Genomic DNA, 21,246 nt, shown 5'->3' on the forward strand with positions numbered 1-21,246 from the left:
CAATCCAAAAATGGGCAGAAGACCTAAATAGACATTTCTCCAAAGAAGATATACAGATTGCCAACAAACACATGAAAGGATGCTCAACATCATTAATCATTAGAGAAATGCAAATCACCTCACACCAGTCAGAATGGCCCTCATCAAAAAATCGACAAACAATAAATGCTGGAGAGTGTGTGGAGAAAAGGGAACCCTCTTTCACTGATGGGAATGTAAATATTTACCGCCACTACGGAGAACAGTATGGAGGTTCCTTATAAAAGTAAAAATAGAACTACCATACAACCCAGCAATCCCACTACTGGGCATATACCCTGAGAAAACCATAATTCAAAAAGAGCCATGTACCACAGTGTTCATTGCAGCTATATTTACAATATCCAGGACATGGAAGCAACCTAAGTGTCCATCGACAGATGAATGGATAAAGAAGATGTGGCACATATATACAATGGAATATTACTCAGCCTTATAAAGAAACAAAATTGAGTTATTTGTAGTGAGGTGGATGTAACTAGAGTCTGTCATACAGAGTGAAGGAAGGCAGAAAGAGAAAAGCAAATACCATATGCTAACACATATATATGGAATCTTAAAAAAAAAAAAAAGTTCATGAAGAACTTAGGGGCAGGGTGGGAATAAAGACGCAGACCTAGTACAGAATGGACTTGAGGACACGGGGAGGGGTAGGTTAAGCTGGGACAAAGTGAGAGAGTGGCATGTACATATATGCACTACCAAATGTAACATTGATAGCTAGTGGAAAGCAGCCCCATAGCTCGGTGCTTTGTGACACCTAGAGTGATGGGATAGGGAGGGTGGGAGGGAGGGAGATGCAAGAGGGAAGAGATATGGGGATATATGTATATGTATAGCTGATTCAATTTGTTATAAAGCAGAAACTAACACACCATTGTAAAGCAATTATACTGCAAGAAAGATGTTTAAAAAATAAAATTAAATAAAATATACCTGGTTAATAATAATAATAAAAAAAGAAGAAGTATGAAAGAGCACTTCAGTGTACTGGGAACAGTCAGATCTCACTAGGGAAAAAATTCACAAGGGAGACTATTTCAAAGAGAGGACCCAGCGAAACCAAGGCTTTTTCCCCTGCTGATGAACTGAGTGACTGGGGATGAACAGGGCCTCGGTACCGCTCATTTTGCACCTGAGGTTAATGTGGAGGGAATCACTGGTGGGCAGGAGGGGAGACCCCCTAGGACCACCGCCCAAGGTGTTAGCTCAGTGTCCAACCTTGTAGTGAGAGCAGTTCAGCTCTGGGACTTTGATTCACTTCCCATCACCTCAGATTAGGTACCAAATAAAATGGCTGGAAACACAAATTTATTTAGCTTCCTTGTTGGCTTCCTAATCAAGACCTTGGCTATATCCTGCAAATGTTGCTCTAAAGGAATACATGCCTGGGAGCAGATGATGTCTACTGCCACTGTATACAAGAGAGGTCCCGCCAGGGTGGCCATCTTATCAGGGCTGGGGCCACTCTTTGTTAGTGTATTCACTTGCTAGGGCTCCTGGAACAAAGCACTATAAATGGAGTGGCTTAAACAACAGAAATTTATTGTCTTACAGTTCTGGAGGCTAGCAGCCTGAGATTAAGAACCAGTTCCTTCTGAGGGTTGTGAGGAAGAAACTGTTCCATGTTTCTCCCCAAGCTTCTGGTGGTTTGCTAGCAATTTTTGATATTCTTTGGCTTGTACATGTATCACCCTGATCTCTGCCTTCATCTTCACAGAGTATTGTGTGTGTCTGTGTCCAAATTTCCCCTTTTTTATAAAGACAAGAGTCATAACGGATTAGGGGCCCACCCTATCCAATATGGCCTCATCTTAACTAATTACATCTGCAACAACCCTATTTCCAAATACAGCCACACTCTGAGGTCTTGGGGGTTAAGACTTCAACACTGAATTTTTGGCAGATGTCACTCAACCCATAAGAGAAAGCTGTAAAGCAGGGAAGGTTTCTGAGCTCCCAGCATTCCAGCTTATTTAAAGGTCTGATGATGATACCAGAATGCCTCCGAACCAGAGGATGTTTTAAGATGCTGTTATGGCCCTTAATTCTGTACTCCATGGTGGCCCCGACTACTAAATTAATGGCATTTAGAGCTAGCAGATTCTTGAGAGCATAACTTGAGTCATTCTGGAAATGTCTCTCTCCACTATCTGGAGTAACCCTGTTGATTCAGTGTATATTAGTATCAGAAAGGGTAAGCTGACACTGAACTGCCTCTCTATTCTTCCTTTAAAAAAATGATAAATAAAAAAATGATAAATAATCTCTAGAATTGTATGTGATTTAACAAATAGTTGAGTGCCTGCTCTCTTTGGGGAGGTGGGAGGCATTGTACCAAGAGCCGTGGAGGAACACAAGATTGACAGGTATGTGTCCTCATAGAGCGTACGGTAGGGTAGACTGGAAAAACAGAGCAACCCGTCATTGGGATTTCTTATATCCAAGTGATCTAAGGACCTAACTTAGGGCTTCAATATCCAGAAGTGTTGTGAAACCTGCAGTGGTGAGGAGGTGTGAGGATTTAGGGCTGCAGCAGAGTGTGTGTGACATCACTCTAGGGGCTGCAATTCACAAAGGTTACCTATAAAGCTCGTTCCAAAACACAACCATACACTGTGGCTTCGTGCTTAATTCTCAGTCCTTACACCACCTCATCCAAAGCTGTTACTGTAGATGGAATGTTTGTGTCCCCACAAAGAGGCCTTTGGGAGGTGATTAGGTCAGGAGGGTGGAGCCCTCCTGAATGAAATTAGTGCCCTTATAGAAGAGATCCCAGAGAGCTCCCTTGCGCCTTCTACCATGTGAGGACACAGCAAGAACACAACCCTCTATTTACTTGTATGTGAGCTCTCACCAGACACCAAATTTGCTGGTGCCTTGATATTGGTCTTCCCAGCCTCCAGAGCTGTGAGAAATACATTTCTGTTGTTTATAATCCACCAAGTCTACGGTATTCTTTTATAGCAGACTGAAAGGATAAGGGCAGCTGTATTCCTGTCAATGCCCACACCACAGGCTTCCATGACCTTTTCTTAGTTCTTGGTGCTAACACCTACAGACTCACCCTCTACATCAACAGTTATAACCTAATGCTTGAGTATCACAACCAGTTATTAACAACATCACTCCTAATTTATCACCCATAACAAAATGCCAACATTGAAAAACGATCATTTTCATAGATTAGAATGGCTACTCTTTTAGTGTCATTCCTCCCACTCATTTATATCCTGATGCATGAGATCGCCTGATCCCATAATCCATGAAGAGCATCCCTGAGGAATAAAGGAAGAGGGCATTGCTCCACGTGACTGCCGGGATCATTTTCCTAAGGCACAGGGCTGATCCTCTCACTCTTCTGTTCAAGCGTCTCCAAGAGCTTCCCTTGCCTCCAGAATAAATGTTACACATCTTAGCACAGATTACTCCAGGCTGTTCCATCTCTTCCCTACGTGCATTCCCAACTTCATCTTCTTACTTTACCCCCCCAATTCACATCTTGTATTCTAGTAAATTGAACTACTGATTTCATTTAAACTTTGCTTAAACCTTCTATTTCTGTGCCTTTATTTTTACTGTTCCGCTTGCTATTTCTTGCCCCCAATGACATGTGCCAAATCCTATCTAATTCCGCTGATAAGAATTTATCCTCCTCCTGTCTGTGCTTCTGTGACATTCTTAGAATAAATGACTTTGCACAATGATTACATTCTATCATGACTCCATTCATTTGTGCATCTTGTCTCTGCTTATTAGATAGCATGATCCACAAGGCATATACACGTTGGTTTCCTCAATGCACCAAGCACATAGACTTACACAGGGTAGGGGCCGAATCAGGGTTCAATTTTGACTAGACACCCAAAGCTATCAATGAATTAGCACAAATGTAACCATCATCTGGGTCTCTGACTCAAGTGGCTTTTGTTTGCTTTCCTTGATTTCCTATCTGCCAAGTCTTTTCCACAGAAGTTAGTTTCCAAGTGTGTCTTTTTCTATCTTTCAACTTTTCAACGATGGTGGGGGAGGGAGGAAGGGGCATGAGATTCCCACCACGGCTTGATCTTGTTAGGATTTTGTCTCTGTTAGAATGTGTTGAGCACAACTGTCCAGCACTGATCCTTCTGATACATCAATTTAAGCTGTAAATCAGAACTGAGGGCCATCTCATGCTATGGGTCTATTTCTTCTGTTCATGAACTTTCTATATTAACAACACATTGCCATTAGTATTTGTTGGGTTTGGGGGTGTGATATAATTTACCCTACCACCTCAGCCTAAGGATTGCTAGAAAGACTATCACAATATCATGCATGCATCATTTTCCCCCAAATACAGGATTTGTGCTGGCCCTTGCTTTTCTCCACTGTGTCACAGATAGCATTACCCAGGAGATTCTGTGCAGCTACAGAAAGTTCATGCTACCAATTGGGGTTGGATAGTTCTTCTCCACATAGGTGGCAGCCCTGACTCAGAAATCAGGCCCTGACTATGATTTAATTAGCATAATCATACTGGTGGATAATTCATTATTCTCGGAAATGTGAGGGTTTAAAACATGCTAAAATAATTAGATAAAGAAACATAGGCTTAGGTGCCAAAAGAGAAAAGTTTCAGTTTTGCGTTTGCCACTAATTGAATACATATAACACAGTGGTAGAGATTGGGTAAGTTACAGTGTCACTTTGAGGACGTTACCTAACCCCTCTGAGCCTCAATTATTGAACTGATTCATGGAGGTTTTTGAAGAATCAAATGGGAATACACATAAAGCATGTTAATAGTGTGCCTGACTCATGGTAGATGCTCAATGAGAAAGAGCTGCTATGATTATGAAAACTCAGGCAAGTTGCTTTTCTCCTTGGTGACTCCATTCTTCCTTCTTCAAAGTAGAGATCATAGTTGTTGCTTAGTATCATCTGACAAGAGCGTTTTATTTCTTAATATCCATTAAATGCACGAAGCATCACAGATGAAATCCTCTCTATGAAAGGAGAAATTTATACTATTTTTCAGAGAAGCAGTTAGCTCTGATTTAATACAAAATATTTGTTCTCCTAATAATACTTTATTAATAAAACTGATGCCAAACATGTAAGCTTCTAGATGTTCCAATTCATTATTTTAAGTGTCTCTTTATCAAATGGGAACATCTGTGTTGAAACAACTTTGATTCAGTACTTGTCACAGCGACCGTGGTATTTGTCAGGTCTACAATAAATTTCTTTGTATGTTTGCATATATTTGAGATGCTCAACAATTAATTAGACAGGAAAGAAGCTCCTTTAGTAAAAATAAGTAGCAGGTAAAAAGGAGCCTTTATCTGTCAGGTTCCAAGGGGCTTCCTGATATTTTTTCTTTTTTTTTTTCTTTTACATTTAAGGGCACATCATTGATTCCTAGTTTGAACACTAATTCCTAAACTGAGATCAGTATAAAGCCAGATATGATTCTGGTTGCTAAGGTTCTTTGGAAAAATGCTAAGGATTGTGAAGCCTGACTCAGTGGGCAATGCTCTGTAGATCTTGATGTCACCTGTCCCTACCACCCCGACCCCAGATACAAAGAAGACAGGCAAACAACCACTAGAAAAGTGCTTAGCATGTAACACTCAATATGTATTTCTAAAAAAATAAATGATCTAACTTCTATGCACTGTTCCCCACTTGAATATTTTAGGTCTAGAAGCAGAGGCTTCAAGCAGAAAGGAGTCAGGAGGACCCAGAGAGAAAGAAGAGATGACGAGAGGGTCTGACGTTCCTCCTTAGGAAAGAGAGGAGATGGGACTGCTGGGCTCCTGGGTATCATCATGCAGGAAGCCAAGAGACAACAAAGCAGAATCTTGAGTCATAAGAATTCAGGGAGGTTTCTTTGGCTGTCTACCTTCCCCAGGTGTGGGGCTGTTTCCCTGCAGTAGTTAGCAGGGAAATCCGTAAAATGCACAGGAACCGTGTGCCTGGCTTCTAGGACAGCAAAGGGGTGGGAAGCCTCTCCCTTTCCAGTTGGTCATGAGTAGAAAGGAATCCCAAGAGGCAAAGAGATTGGGGCAGTAACTAAAGGAAGGGAAAGGGGGAGGGAGAGGGAGAGAGAGATGGATTGGGAGTTTGGGATTAGTAGATGCAAACCATTATATAGTGAATGGAAAAACAACAAGGTCGTACTGTATAGCATAGGGAACTGTATTCAATATCCTGTGATAAACCATAATGGAAAAGAATATGAAAAAAATGTATATATATATGTGTGTGTGTGTGTGTGTGTGTGTATAACTGAATCACTTTGCTATACAGCAGAAATTAACATTGTAAATCAACTATACTTCAATAAAATAAATTTTAAAATAAATAAATAAATGCAATGATGAAGGCTTTTGAAAAATTCTAGAAGTTAAAAAAAAAAAGAAAAAGGAAGGGAAGCAGGCCAAGTCCCTGGAGCCTGCAGCAAGGGAAAAAAGAACATTGGCAGATAGCCTAAGCCAGGAAGCCTCCCTGGGGTCTCAGCTGTTGGAGTATGTAACTTCCTACATCGAGCTGCATGTGTACTACACAGAGACCTCAAATGGAGCAGCAAGTATTAAATAACAACAGTGGCTAATATTTACATAGTGTTTCTTATGAGCCAGATACTGTTTATGGGCTAGGTGCTACTAGTGTTCCCATTTTACAGGTGAGGAGACTGAGGAACAGAGCAGTTGTTAAATATCTCCTTCAAGGTCTCACTTCTGGTAAATGGCAGAATCAGGATTTGATCCTAAGTGATGTAGTCCTGGAGCCTATGCATTTAACCACCACATGAGTTCTTCCTCTGTGAATTAAAGAGCACTTAGCTGAGGGTGTGGACCTCAGCTTTAACATCGTTCACTTAAATGTGAGAAAAATAAACAACTCAGTGACAAATTACAATCAATGTCTTCACTTAATAAACTCTCCCCTCAAAATAAGAGAAAAGTGTTTTGGGAAAATAATCATGCAAAAAATTACTTTCATGATGGAGCAGACCTACTATAAAAATTAAAAAGCGACTCCAAGAAGCCTGCTGAAGAAGCATGAAGTGGTGAGCTAGTTAGTTGTAAGCACAGTTGTAGGCAAATTAGTACCTACTGATGTGATCCCAAATCATCAAAATTCAGGCCCACCGGAAATGTGGGGAGCTCTGCATCTCCACTCAGCTACACTAACAGGCAAATGCTCAGAAGATGCTTGTTGGTTTGTGAGAGGTTACCAAATATGTTGGATCATCCTAGAAAAATGGGGCTCAACTGGAGGAAATGGGCCTGGCCCAAAAGGGTAGATGAAACACAATTTGCAAAGTCTTTTTGGCTGGTGAACCCTTGTAAGCCACTACCTTCAGGCGTGCATATGTGCACATATAACTAGCCCATGCTGTTGCAGTAGTGTGTAAACGAAACATCCAAAAGCAGTAACTGGAATAGATTCAAAAACATCACAATCAGCAAAAAGATTTTGGCTCTCAACTGCCTCCTGCTGGGTCTACATTCACAGTTCACAGCTGTTCTGACAGCTTCTGATGTGAAGCAATCCATCAGCAGCTACGTGGTCCACGGTGGTAACCAGCCTCCAAAATGGGGTCCAAGACAGGACCCCAATGGTCCCTGTCTGCTGGTGTTCACACCCTTGTGCAGCCCCTTACCACTTTGAACTAGGGTTGGCCTGTATGACCAATAGAATACAGCAGAATTGATGGCATGTCACTTTTGAGATTAGGGTACCAACGACACTGTCCTGATGGCTCATTTTCCTTACCAGATCATCCACTCTGGGGGAAGCCAGCTGCCATATGTGAGCAGCCTTGAGAAGAGGCCCATGTAGCAAGAAACTGAAGCCTCCTGCCATCATGAGTAAATTTGAAAACAGATCGTCAAGCCCAATCAAGCCATCAAACATTTTGACTGCAACCTCATGAGAGACTCAAGAGCCAGAACTGGCCAATTAAGCCATTCCCAGATTCCTGACTGTCAGAAACTGGGTGAAATAATAAATATTGGTTGTTGTAAGCTGTGCATCGTGGGATAATTTGTTATGCAGCAATAGAGAATTAATGCATCCACTTGGCCAACACATGCCAGTCTGTACTGCCAATTTTCTTCTGCACGTTAAATGGTCTCAGGCAATAGTTTTAGTGAAAATTAAATCAGGCAGACCAATCCTGTCACCAGGTAAATAGTCAAAGAATACCGGAGCAGCCCTTTCAGGCTTCTCATTTTTGCAGATCCACGTCGATAGAAATGAAAGAACTCGTCCACAGTCACCCAGTCACTGTCATGTCATTGCCCTTTCTGGCGCCTCAAATCCCTCAAGAGCCTCTGGGTCTCACAGCCAATCACTGGGACCACGGCTAGGAGGCAGCAGTGAGCAGGAGGTGGGAAGAGCCTTTTTATCCTTGATGGTCTTATTTCTGCCTGTTTTTCCAAGACAATTAGTCTCCAGAAATCCAAGACAAAATAGTTTGAAGAACCAGGGACCAAACCAAGGTTAGGTTTTTGTTTTCCTCTTTTCTGCTTGGCTGGGTAAATACTTCTAGAGCTCAGGTTCACCAGACAGACAGCAGCCCCATAGCAGGGAGAGTGTATGTATTCTCATCTTCAGCGATTTATTCCTATATATCCCTCATGCCTACTAGAACATGCTCTCAAGCTTTAGAATTTTCAGGATCTATTTTATTACAGTATTTTACCAGCCCAACCCAGGAAAGTCAGACATACAACCCAACATTATTGGCTTTTGGGTTCCACTCCCACCTTTCATGGACCTTTTAACATGGTATTGGCAATGCAATGATCTTAAACCAGAAAATAACTGTAGCAATAATAAATCAATAAGAATAAATCCCAATACTACTGATAAGAAAGGCCAGCTTCCTGAAGGACTTGAGTCAGGACATGGAACTCCTGTGTGGGAAGGAATATGAAGGTTATGGATCCAGAGTGAATGTGCCCTATATGACAGGAGAATAGGGTCCTAACTTCTAGAGCAGTGAGTCTCAGACTTTGGTGAGCATCAGAATGTCCCTGAAGGTTTGTTAAAGCAGTGTACTTGGCCCCTCTCTCAAAGTTCCTGACTCAGTATATCTGGAGTGGAGTCTGATAATCTGCATTTCTAACAGGTTCCCAGTAATACTGGCCACACTCTGAGAACCACTCCTCTGAGGTTTAGATTTAGGGTCACAAACTCAAGGGCATTCAACAGCCAGCAGGAACATAAAGAACAGGTATAACATTAGGGAGTAGTGAGGCCTGTGGTGAGATGAAAATTGTATTCATGATTTGAAAGCCATTCAAATCAAAAGCATTATCTTAAGCACAGTGCAGCAAGGCAGACATCTGGGACCCTGGCCTATGTGTTGGCTGCCACCATTCACTCCAGCAGCTCCCAATGCATCCTTTGAAAACAGCACAGAAATTCATACCATAATCAGAGTTCTGTAACTTGGATTGAGCCTCTTTTCTCTGTAGTCCTTTTTCAGGGAAGTTATATAGATCATTAATAATTTGGGCACCATACTAACTAATGCCCATTAGAAATGAGCTGACACTGACACCAGGGAAATGTTGTGATTAGCGCATCTTCTAAGAGTTGGCAATGTGTGCTGGATATTCCACATTTCCCCCTTCAGACTCACTCTCCATCCTCTCCCACCCTGCTGTGCTCCCAGAGGCAGACTTCTGGGGACTGAGTGAACTGGGCTCCCTAGGCTTCCAGTTTATGGTTGGGACTGGCCAGTGTGAAGCTCTGGTAGGAGACAGGAGGCAGGAGAGAGAGGTCCCTCCCCTGGGCCATGGTTGTCAGTGCTTGTGATCTTAGAAGAGCACCACAACTCACATTTGGTAGCCCCCTCCTAGAGTTACAGTTTCTTTTTCAGGGAAGTCACTCGTTTCCCTGGTCGCTTCATGTCCATGGGTAGAAGCAGCTCCCTGCTTCACTATTTCCCGTCGGTTTCCCATAACTCCGACCAAACTTCTAGTCCCTTTACTACACTCCATTCAATCACCCGTTCTGAGTGTGCCTTGTGTCCCCTACCTGAACCCTCCTGATTCAGTTTTACTGTACGAGATGCAGAACATTCCTCATTAGCATCAACATCACGTAAGACAATTTAGCAGCAACAAAGCAAACAGCAGAACAGTGGTCCTTTGTCCTTTGGTAAAACTAATCACTAATTGTTGTCCAATTACGGAATTCACATTTTTCTCCAAATGCCAATCAGTCTTCCACTTCTGGAGCCCTGGTTGATGTGGTTCAGGGAAAGATCAGATAAGCACAGTATTAGCCTCACCTACAGGGGCCCTCCTGCTGCCAAGCCTCGTAACTGTTTGCTATTGTTCACTCAGCAGCCCCTGAAAGCACTACCGGGAATCCCAAATAAGAGACCTGTCATTACAGTACAGGGACCCCAGAGCCAGGACACAGTGACACACACCTGACATCTCAGTGTGATTGCGCAGATTTCTCCAGTTTGTCAGTGACACATTTGGGACAAGCGTCAACCCTTTAGTTCCTCAGGGTTCGGGCAATGGAAAGCACCACAGGTAACTAAAAACAGAACGTGTAGATCTCCATAAATTGGTCTGCTGGTGAAATCAGGCTGCCGGGGCCTCGTTAGGAGTGACAGGTCAGTATCACTTCGTATTCCATGACAAGAAAATACAAACCATCCTGGGACGTGAGTCAAAGGCACATGCAAGAGATCACAAATTGGCAGCTCACAGGCATGTTTCAGTTGGTCCAAATTGTCTATTTATTTTTTTCCATTGTTTGCCAACATACAATGTTTGGGAGAGTTCATATAAAAATTTGGAGTTTCAGTTTTTACTAGAAAAAAAAATCTCTCATAGCAGTACGATGCTGTACATGGAATAAAATACTTGATAAACCTTGATGGACGTATTAATGGCTGTAAACTAATAAGAGAATGAGGGTGGTTTAGTTTTGCTCGTCACCTCAAGAGACACTTACTAATAATCAGGTATCTGTTGATTGCAAGACAGCAACTGGAGACAGAAGTGCAGAGAATACACATTTATGTCAGCCTGAGGTTCAGCAAGCACACTGCTTGTGATTTCAAAATTGCTAAGGAATGACTGGGTTTCAGGGTGTTATCCTCTCTTCTGTCACTGGAACAGAGCAGACGTCCATTTAACAGGTAGCATGGGGGTGGGAAGCCAGACAGCCATGATTATACTGAACTCAGGATGGAAACAACGCTTCCCTCCATGTATGGCAATAAATGTATCAGCTCTTTTTCAAAGAAACACCTCCCTATCAGCTAGGGAGGTGTTTCTTTGAAACCTAGGCTTTCTGATCTCCAGTCCTGTGCCGTTAACCAGAAGGCCTCAGTGGCACATGAGGCTCCAGGTTTGAAAACAGCCTAAACAAGGAGTGAGAGTAAAAAGTGACACTGGCTTCCCAAGAAGGTGTGGGGCGGGTGTGCCGCCCCCTCCTGCCCCCTGCTATTCCTCCAAGGGCTGATTTAACACACGTTTCTGCTTCAGGGTGGGGCCAAACCATACTGTGACTTTCTTTCACCTTCTCCTTTCCTCCCCTTTGTCGTCCACTCCTCACACTTTCAAACACACATGCATACACTGCACCTTAGAGAACAAGCAGAGGTTCATAGAGAAAAAGACACTTGCAAGAGTAGAAAATATTCCATTCCTCATTTCAAGCCTTCCAGACTGCCCACCCAGACTCTTCTCATCCTCCTAAAGTCTGTTTAACATGGACCACAACTGTAAATTTTCAATGATAATAACAATAGCCCAAATTGACAGCACCAGACATAGAATTATGGGCCAGCTATGTGTATATCACTTTATTTAGATCTCCTCATTTAATCTTCTTGACAACCCTATGAGGCCAGCACCATTATTATCTCAATTTTAAGGCTGAGGAAACTTTAGCTCAGGGATATTAAATAGCTTGTTCAAGGTCATCGGATAGTAAGTAGTAGAGCCAGGATTCAAAAGGGATTTCTCTGCTCCCAGAATCTCAGTGACACTGAATATACTAAGCTAATTTCCTCAGCTAATGGGAAAGTCCTTTGCTGCATGTACAGACCAAAGTGAGGACCAACGGACAATTTCATCACATCACAGCCTCTCACAGGTGACGAGAGACCCAGAACTTGAACTGGGATATTCCCAGAGTTCTAAATTATCCAGTTCTACCCAGGCTTGCTTTCCTCATTCAGCACAATATCACGCAGGCTTCTTCTAAGTAAGATGATCAATCAATGACCTTCAGTCTTCCAGGACCTGAGGGCAGCCTTCAGCCTCCAGCCAGCAAAAAGCTAGGGCTCTCAGTCCTACAGCCACAAGGAAAGGAATTCTGCCGAGCCTGAATGAGCTGGGAAATGAATTCTTCCCAGCTGAGCTAAGAATGCTGCTCAGTTGACACCTTGATTGCAGCTTTGGGAGACCCTAAGCAGAGGAATTAGGCCATGCCCAGACTCCTGACCACAAAACTATGAAATGATAAATGTATTATAAGTCATTAAGTTTGTGGTAATTTGTTACACAGCAAACACACAAACACACACACACGCACAAATAAAAACCCAAAACTGATACACAAACAGTAAAACAGGGATGATGGCCAAAAGAATATATCTAATTTTTTTTTCAGTTGACTGTGGTCACTCAGAGAAGCAAGAAGCGGTCAAGAAAACTCCAAGGCAGATTCAGAATGTTTCATTCTGAGGGGCCTAGTATGTGCACAGCACTCAGCTTAGTGGAGGCTGGGCTTGCTAGTGGATACAAAGATGCCACAATATTGCCCCGGGGGAGACAGAGACTCCAAGCTAGAACTGTGATACTGAAACTTCTAGGATGGCCACACACCTGGAGGGCTCTAGGGCAAGGATGCGTGGGCAAGGGCATCAGGTAGGGGTCACTTTTGATGTAGGTCTTCCAGGAAGAGAGAATACGTCAGGCAGAAAAAGGAGTATAGAGTAGACGAAAGAAAACATTAAAATCACCCATAATATGACCACTCACAGATGCACATGCCCTCCCCCACATTTGTGTGAATAAGTGTAGAGGAGGGAGGGAAGGAGAGGGTGAGGTATCTTCTACTAGACCATCTGTACATGTTGTCCAAATGTTTTTAAAGGGAGTGAGTCTCCACTGACATAAAGAACAGACTCGTGGTTGCCAGAAGGGAGGGGGGTGGCGGAGGGATAGGTTGAGAGTTTGGGGGTAGCAGATGCAAACTACAATGGATAAACAACAAAGTCCGACTGTATAGCACAGGGAACTATATTCAATATCCTGTGATAAATCATAATAGAAAAGGATTTAAGAAAGAATGTGTGTGTGTGTATATATATATATATATATATATATATATATATATATATATATAAAACTGAATCACTTTGCTGTACAGCAGAAATTAACACAACAATGTAAATCAACTATACTTCAATAAAATAAATAAAGGTTAAAGGGAATGAGTCTCAGAACTAAGAGCACCTTACAAAGGTGTTTCTGTTTGTAAGGAAGTAAAAGTAAAAGGCTTTTGCTTTAGTGTCCCAGGCCTCCCCTGAGTCTCAAAAGGCTGGCTCAAGAGTTAATGATTAATAAATGTGAAGATGTAGAAACAAAGAATAGCTGTTGGGCCGGGAAACTGGTAACAATTTAGACTATAAACCAGCCACATAGCAGAGTGGACTCCTAGTCACTCCCACTTCCCTGAAAGATCTAAATCAAGCTCTGACACACATTCCTAAGTCATTTATACAGGAAGTAGACCACCACCAGATGAAAACTGCTGACCTCAGGGATGTGGATTCCAGACCAGCTGAAACCAGAAGATAGGTGATGCTTGAAACTTCCCCTTGATGCCAAGCAATCTGAGAATTTTGCACTAGCTGATTACACACTCTGCAGCCCTCTCCTTCACACCGCATTTAAAAACCTTTCCCTGAAAGCCATTGGGGAGTTTGGGTCTTTTGAGATGTGCTGCCCATTCTCCTTTCTTGTTGTCCTGCAATAAACACGGTATTTTCCTTTATCACAACCCAGTGTCAGTAGATTGGCTTTAACATGCACAGGCAAATGGAGCCAAGTCCAGGTTTGGTAACACACCCAGCTTCTTTAGCATGAAGCAATACAAACCCTGGTAAAATTAACATTCTAAAGCTTCCAAGAGAATCAGAAGCTGAGTGTGAGACATCACTTGAAACCACATCCTTTCTTGGTTTCTTCTCCTTCCCTACCCTGCTTCCCTTGCTCCTGGCAGCATTTCTTCTACAAATTCCTTACACTTGAATCCTTAGCTCAGGATCTGCTTCTAGGAGAACCCAACCTAAGAGAAAAGAGAAAAATGTCCCATGGCTTCAGACACATGGTGCTTGTCTGCATTTTGGAGCTCAGTGATCTACTTTGTTCAGAGAACATATCTAGAGCATTCTCTGAGTTGGGCTGAGTCACAGCACCAGCCCATTCCCAGAAGTCACATGCTTCTTCCTAAGTGCTCCATTACCTGTTGCTCACTCCTAAGGTCCATCACCTTCTGCTGTTACCTTACAGCTGCTGCCAAGTTCAGCCAGGCCATTGTCAACAAAGTTCCTGAAAACACTGTACTTGTCCTGGGCAGGGGGCTCTCTCTCCCAGCCCTGACACTCACATTTAAAAGTGAAAAATCAAGATTTATTACAATAACAGTGATCTCAACTCTCTAACCCAAAACTTGGGCCATGATGACATACATCATGACCCATGTGCTCTCTAATGGTTTATTATGGAGGAAAAATTCAGGTCCCTGGCATTTCCCCCTATTAAGCTCACAAAGATAAGCTATTGGCCCCTGTGAAACATGTTCATTCAGGACAAAATTAACATGCTGCTATATAGTTGTAAAATAACTCTCCTGAAAAGTGAAGCTCTTCTCTGTATTATATATTGCTTTCATTTATGCTTAATATCTACTTCAGGGGGCTTGACATATGCTTTTTAGTGTTGGAAACCTATGAGAAAAAAATAAATGAAAAACAGATGTCCTTATTTGGATTCTTATCCAGCATGGTAAGAAAGATCTAGAAGGTAAGTTTTTTTTCACATACAGTTAGAATAACATAGTTAAGGCAGAAAAGTGGACCCCTGGCAAAAGCTGAATCCTTTCATGTGAAACAGAGACCTTAAGCACACCACCCCCTCCCACCAAGCAGTTTTCACAATTTCATGGTGCTAATTTAAAATTTTCTTTAAGGAAATGGGAATTAAAATTTGCCTAAAATAACCCTTCAAGAAAAGGCAACAAAGTATTTCAAATTTGAGTCAGCAGCTTATCTCATGAACCCTGTTAATCTTCATACACTACTTTCAATATGTCTCTGTTTTGCAAGACAAACCAATTAAGAAACATGAGCAATACAGATGGAGGGATAAGAGGGTTGGAATGACAGCTGAATAAAATGGGAGTGAAGTGCTATGGGGTCTGCAATGACAGCCACCACGAATGGTATAGTCTCAGGTTTAGGGGAGTAATGACAAGCACAGTTTTGGAATCAACAATTTGAAGGTTTGATTTCCAGTTGTGAAGATGGGTGACTTGAGCAGATTACTTCATCTCTGTGAGCCTCATTTTCCGGATCTGTAAAATGGGGCTAATAATACCTTTCATGGGCTCAGGATGTGGAATAAAGGTGATATGTACATGTAACAGGATGGAGAAATATTTATTCACCAGGATTCCAGGAGATTTGAGAAATATATACTGGTCTGATAGGGCTGCTCCCCTTTTCGACCCTTAATTCCAAGAGGCATGGCTGAAGGTCTGACCCTTCTCAAAGAAATGTCTACTCTGGGGATGGTCCAGGGCAATGAATGCAGCCTTGTGGGTGGGGGTGAAGAGGTGTCAGAAGCACTTTTAGAAGAAAACAGAATAACTTTGTGGCCTGGAGGTAGTCAGAGGTATCTTAGAGAGGTCACAGAAAACAAAAACCATAAACAAAACATCTGATAATTAGACTTCATCAAAATTAAGAACTTCTGGTTCCTTAATGGATACCACTAAGAAAATTAATAGGTGAGCCACAGACTGAGAGAAACATATCTAACTAATGACTAGTATCAATGAAATAATAAAGAACTTGGTAAACAACTTTTTGCCCCAAAATGGACAGAAAATCTGAACACACACTTCATAAAATAAGATCTATAAATGGTCAATTAACCTCAACAAATGTGCGAATGTCATTAGTCATCAGAGAAATGCAAATTAAAGGACTTCCCTGGTGGCGCAGTGGTTAAGAATACACCTGCCAATGCAGGGGACACGGGTTCGAGCCCTGGTCTGGGAAGATCCCACATGCCGGAGCAACTAAGCCCCTGTGCCACAACTACTGAGCCTGCGCTCTAGAGCCACAACTACTGAGCCTGTGTGCTGCAACTACTGAAGCCCGTGAGCCTAGAGCCCGTGCTCTGCAACAAGAGACTGAGCCTGTGTGCGGCAACTACTGAAGCCCGTGAGCCTAGAGCCCGTGCTCTGCAACAAGAGAAGCCAAAGCAGTGAGAAGCCCACGCACCACAACAAAGAGCAGCCCCCACTTGCTGCAGCTAGAGAAGACCCATGCGCAGCAACGAAGATCCAGTGCAGCCAAAAATAAAATAAATAATTTAAAAAAAAGAAATGCAAATTAAACCACAGGAAGATACCACTACAACAACTACCAGAATGGCCAAAATAAAAAAGATTGACAACAGCAAATGTTGGCAGTAAGAGAGCAACTGGACCTCTGATTCACATTGGGAGGAATATAAAATGGCACAATCCATTTGCAAAAATGTCTGGCAGTTTTTAAAATAAAACATATGCCTGCCTTATCACCTAGCAATTGCACTCCATGGCATCTATTACCCCCACCCCCAAATGAAAACATATATTCATAAAAACTTGTACAAGAATTTTCATAGCAGTTTTATTCATAATGGCACAGGGAACGCTACTCAATGCTCTGTGGTGACCTAAATGGGAAGGAAATCTAAAAAAGAGGGGATATGTATATACGTATAACTGATTCATTTTGCTGTACAGCAGAAACTAACACAATATTGTAAAGCAAATATACTCCAATAAAAATTAATTTAAAAAATAGCAGAAAACTGGGCACCTCCTAGCTCCACACATCCGCTCTGGTACACACTGTTCCAGGGCGCCTCTCTAGACCAGACACGAGCACCAGCCTCCATGCTCATGTTTCCCCTCACCTTGTCCTCCAGCGGCTCCAGAAGTGTCCTTCCCAGCCTCTCTCTCAGCAGAGACATTAAGATGGCTCTGTGGTGTGAGCAAAAACCCTATGCCAGTCACCCCTTCTGGAAGGCACCCTCAGTCAATAAGAGTGATTCTCCAGGGGTCTCCTCACTCATTTGGCTTTGAAGCAGAGAACATTCCCCCTGTCGTCTCTCTCAAGGGTCTCCTCAGGGTTGGAGGGTTTGTGGGCAGATTCTGCAGCTCTTTAGTTAGCTGCCTAGGGAGCTGGGGGTATGAAAGAGGAAGGGAGATGTCCAGCCCCAGTCGTGGGTGGCTCATGGGATACCTAGCATCATTTGTTTTGAGCTTTAGGCCTTAATTGTAAATCAGAACACTGCAAAAATTCCCACTCGATATTACATGTGACACGTATATTTGTTCCAGAAATTTGGAAGAGTATAAATTATATATGCAAGAAGAACCAGATTTTCAAAATGCTATAAAAGAGGTGTGTTAGTTATATCTTTATTGCAAGTAAGAGAAAGCAGTATTATGAATAATCCTGAGCAAAGATAAGGATTTGCCTTGTCCAGCTGATTAGAAAGTCAAAGTCACAGAGGAAATCAAGTACAAGCAGGCGCGGCCTTGGAGAAAAGTTAAGGCCTTCACCTGACCTGACCACCAGAGATTAGACACAAATTGATTTTGGTGACTTTGAGGGGATTTAAAGAAAAGAGCAGAGAATGCCCTTTGCTTAGAAATGAACAATTATAGTAAATCTTTGGCTTCGGGCTTCATTGTTAAATGGGTGATTTTTATCAAGTAGGACAAGTATTACCTTTTTCAATACTAAAGTTACTTTTATTTTATTTGGACTGAATCTTCCAAGCAATCATATACTTCTTTGCAGTCATATCCAGAATAAACTGATCACGTCACACTTAATTATTTAAGGTCATTACTACAAATCCCAACTGGTGTTCTAGGATATAATATAGCGACACACTCAAAAGCCATTTGACATGAGCAGGCTCTTTGCCCCAGATGCTAAACAACCCCCCCAACTCACTGCTTTTTCAATTGCTTGCTCCTTAGAGACTTTTCTGAAATATTCCTTATGATCAGTCAGATGACCCTTCCTGCTGCTGCTGCATACTGTCCATTAGAAGCCCTTATAATCTGATACTTCTGGTCTTTGGGCTTGGAAACTAGATATAACCATGTGCATTTGAACTTCATGAAGATCAAGAGTAAGTTATAAGAGTGGGCCTGAGCAGATCTCTGGGAAACAAAGTGCATTATCTTCCCTGCATGTGACATCAAGGTTTGCTACTCAGGGACCGTTTATGGTTATTTCTTGGTTCTGGCTCTGTTCAGGATGGGTGAGGTTACCAGATACCTTTTTTGAACTCCACATAAGTAATGCTGAACCACAGTTTCTAGGCAGAAATTAGACTTCATGAGGACGCATTAATTCTCATATTACTGAGTCATTGTTTTAATTAAAAATCTATCAAGAGATGAAAATAGTACATCTTTGAAGATGCCTTAATGTTACTAAGGAGTCACTTACTTACCTGGCCCATATCTTGAAATTAATTCCTAAAGCTATTTATACTATGCAGGCTGTCCCTGGACCCACACTTTAAAGGATGCTATTTCCAGCATGAGCTCAGTCATTCAGGGCAGTATCCTGGGGTTTTCAGTTCAAAAAATCAAATTAGTACAGCGGGGCCGATTACGGAAAGCCATTAGAAGGCCCCAGCTGCCATTTTAATAGCCCCCTCTTCTCCTGTGCTCTTCCTGCCTCAGCACCATGGAGGTTCAGTGTGAGAGCCTTTTTTCTGAATTGCTTTTGGCACAGGCTGCAGGCAGGCAAGCATACAGTCAGAAGCTCATCCAGAATCAAAGTTATATGACAATGTTGATCTTGTCTCCAAAGTCAAAAGGAGAGTTCCATTTTGGCACAAGACCGGCTCTGCCACATGCCAAGGATGTTCAGTTATTTTTCAGGGCTTTTGATAACCTCATTTCAGTGTTAAAATGTGGGTCTCAATAATTCAAAATAACTAAATTCTTTATCAAATATATTTTCAGATTTATTAAGAATTATTTCTGTCTAGGTTTGTTACGGACTTAATTGTGTCCCCCACCCCCAAATTCATATGCTGAAGTCTTAATCTCCCCAGTATGTCAGAACGTGACTGTATTTGGAGATAGAGTCTTTAAAAAGGTAATTAAGTTAAAATGAAGTCAGCAGGGTGCACCCTAATCCAATATGACTGCGTTATTATAAGAAGAGATTAGCACACAGACACAGAGGGAGGACTCTGTGAATATGTAGGGAGAAAACTGCCATCTACAAGTCAAGGAGAGAGACCTCAGAAGGAACCAAACCTGTGGACACCTTGATCTTGGGGTTCCAGCCATCAGAACTGTGAGAAAATAACTGCCAGTTATTGTTATGGCAGCCCTAGCAGACTCATACAAGGTTCACTGGTTAAAATTCCACATCATAAATCAAAAAGTTACAAGAAAGCTCATAACCATATATGGCAGCAGCGGTACCAAGAATAGTATTTGAGTTGGCATTTTAAAAATGTTTTTTTGCTTTACTGACCCTGTTTAGATATTGTTTATGTGTAGAATTTGGAATCACTCATGATTAGTCCCCATGAAATAGTTACTCTTTGAACAGAGGTGTTCTTTGTCCTGTTCCAAACATGAACATTCTCTTTACTCTTAACATCTCTCTCATCTTCTACAGCCCAACGAGCTCTTCTGAATTCCATGTTCTGTGTCCTTTGTTCCTCCTCTAGGGTCTCTGTGTTGTTGAACTAACTCTCTCCCTTCCCAGTATCAATTAGCCTCTCTCCCGCCATCCCCTACAACCCTTTCTTCTCCAGACAAAGGGGAGGCCCTCCTATGGGACACATACATAGGCAGGTGCTACTTTTCAATGCCTTGTGGGTTATCTTCTTTATTGGCCTTAACTTAGTCACTAGGAATTAATCAGCTATTAGTGATAGAATCCTTCTTTACTTGCAGAAAGAAAAAAATTCATCAATGTACTGAAATGTAATTTCTGAAGAACATAAACAACAGAACCCTAATTTGAGAAAAAATATTTTCAACAATATATGAAGACTGAAACAGTTGTGCATTCAGATGAAAATTATGAAGATAGAAGATGAACTATCACAATGCAAGTCCATGGAATCATTCATAGGGTCTTGCCCCTAGAAAGAGGTGGTTCTCAATTCAAGGTGAATTTCCTGAGGAATATTTAGAAAATTCTAATAGATCCTACTCACGGACATCCTGAGTTCATTGGTCTGGAGTAGGATCCATTCACTGATATTTCAAAAATATATGAGGAATTTGAAGGAGGGGTTATTAAGGAGGAAAAGAGAGAGAGAGACAAAAAAATGTTAGTGAACAGGAGACAGAAAGATTACAAGAGTGATTCAGAGATAAGTGGAGAGAGGGGGAAAATGGAATTGGTTTATTTTTGTTCCTAACTACTATGCAGGACCCAGTGTTTCCTTTGCAAGCAAAATTTGGAATAAATTAGGTTCGATTGCAGCTAAGAGCATCATATTAAGACCTTGGAGAAACAACACAAATTGTTGCATTGCAAAATGGATGTTACCTTTAATTATGGCGTCACCATGAACAGCTTTATAAATTACGGGGTACAGTGGGTTATTTTGATGAGATTGTGGGCTCTTTATATTGCTTACTCAGACAGGGATAATAACAGAATACAATCATGCATGTTTATAGATTCTATTGAAAAAGCCCTTAAAGACGACCAGGATGAAATTAATGACGACTGCATCTCCGAGGTGTGTTTCCTTTATAATGAGGTTGGTACCACCTCTTAATCTGAGCAACCATATTTAGATGTCAAGGTGGGCAAGATTCCACCTAGATGTAACAAATGGTATGCTATCTAACTGCAACCTGGTTCTCCTGCTATTCTTCCTACTG

At 41.9% G+C, this 21,246-nt stretch overlaps 1 protein-coding gene and 1 long non-coding RNA gene across 3 annotated transcripts in view; one reads left to right on the forward strand and one right to left on the reverse strand.

Moving 5' to 3' along the window:
• LOC112063470 (uncharacterized) overlaps window positions 1–20,541 on the forward strand; it is a 252,602-nt gene extending 232,061 nt beyond the window's left edge. The window contains exon 3 of one of the 2 annotated variants that reach the window (XR_002890990.2): window positions 20,302–20,541. This is a non-coding gene — a long non-coding RNA (uncharacterized lncRNA). Of the gene's footprint in view, window positions 1–7,809; window positions 8,520–20,301 lie in introns of those variants that run through there. The other variant, XR_008618675.1, reaches the window with a different exon arrangement.
• The window catches only part of SLC35F4 (solute carrier family 35 member F4), a 283,515-nt gene that overhangs the window by 110,418 nt on the left and 151,851 nt on the right, over window positions 1–21,246 (reverse strand). The window lies entirely within an intron of this gene.

This window comes from Physeter macrocephalus, chromosome 11, assembly GCF_002837175.3.
Source record: "Physeter macrocephalus isolate SW-GA chromosome 11, ASM283717v5, whole genome shotgun sequence".
NCBI lineage: Eukaryota > Metazoa > Chordata > Mammalia > Artiodactyla > Physeteridae > Physeter > Physeter macrocephalus.